Below are 1,346 nucleotides of genomic sequence, written 5' to 3'. Positions count from 1 at the left end.
AGGGAGGGAGAGAGAAAGAGAGAAAGAGAGAAGGAGAGAAGGAGAGAGAGAGGGGGGGCAGAAGGGGGGAGAGAGAGCGAGAGAGGGGGAACAGGAGAAGGAGCGGGGAAGCAACGTGGAGAAGAAGCGAGGGGGTGGGAGAAGGAGGATACGACGGGCTTCGTGCGTGAAAACCCAGGTCGTACCGGAACCCGTGTGGACCACTGGCTGGCTTGAAAACGCGCGAAGTCACCGCACGGAGGGTCCGGGCTATAACATTAATAACAATCTGATTGTTATTAGGAGGAAATTTTCCTGTTTTTTAATTTTTATCCATTTTTTTCTCGGATGTATTATTTTCACGGGCGCAGAGTTCAGATTCGCGTACATTCAATCTCGGATATAAGCTTTGTTGAGTAAGCGCATCGCTCAGTCACGAGTGATTTTTCATCTAGGATGCAGTTTTGTGAATAACTAGATCTAGAATCTAGTTTAGTTTCGCGTGTTTCTATTTTCTATGTCTGAACATTTATTACCAGTAATTATTGTTCAGTTTCGTGTATAACGTGTTTAATAATATTCTCGGTTGTAAATTCTTGAAAAGTTAATAACAAGACCTAGATCTAGACCTATCTAGAATCTAGCTCAGTGCGGGTGCGAAGACATGAAATTAAGTTTTAACTTATTTAAATCTCACTTTCATAGACCCAGCCTGGTGTGTCTGGATTACTTTTTGATTAATTCCTACCTTCGGGACTGACTTCCCAAAACGTTGTGTGTGTGCGTGTGTTTGTTTTCTTAGTGTGTGGCTACCAGCAGAGCTACAAATTCTGGAATATAGAGCGGCCGCACTGATCAATACGGCGTTATCGCTCCACAGGTAGTCAACACCTGCCTTTTTACCAGCCACAGTTTTGAGCCGTTCTTCCAACGAGCGTTGTTTTAATAAATTATTTTTTTTGTAACGCTTTGCATGTTGTATTGAAGGTAAACGATTTCCTTCACACTGCGGCTGTTTCCTGTCAGGGAATGGGTGTTTGAAACACTTCAGTCAGGGAATGGGTGTTTGAAACACTTCAGTCAGGGAATGGGTGTTTGAAACACTTCATAAACAAGTCTGGAATATCCTGTGAGGGAAAGGTGTGGCAGAGAAGAAAACAAAGAGTTGTTTTAAATCGGCAAGGGTGGGCTGTTGAAGGGAGAGGGTAAAACTGAATGAAAGCAGTATACTCTATAGCGTCTTTGTATACAGGCCCCTTTGGCGACTGCATAATATCGTAAAACAGTTTTCTCTCTTTCTCAGTCTTTGACCCTTTCTTTCTCGTTCTCAGACTTTCTTTTTGCGATCTCTCTCTCTCTCTCTCTCT

General features: G+C 43.2%; 1 protein-coding gene across 1 annotated transcript in view; it reads left to right on the top strand.

Annotated features, from left to right (window-relative positions):
• Window positions 1-151: 151 nt before the first annotated feature.
• Window positions 152-1,346, top strand: part of LOC101859059 — a gene marked incomplete in the record, with an annotated part of 22,719 nt that continues 21,524 nt past the window's right edge. The window contains 1 exon segment of the mRNA XM_005089740.3: window positions 152-859.

This window comes from Aplysia californica, unplaced genomic scaffold (assembly GCF_000002075.1).
Source record: "Aplysia californica isolate F4 #8 unplaced genomic scaffold, AplCal3.0 scaffold00008, whole genome shotgun sequence".
In the NCBI taxonomy this organism is placed as follows: domain Eukaryota; kingdom Metazoa; phylum Mollusca; class Gastropoda; order Aplysiida; family Aplysiidae; genus Aplysia; species Aplysia californica.
This window is presented reverse-complemented; position numbering and strand designations above follow the sequence as displayed.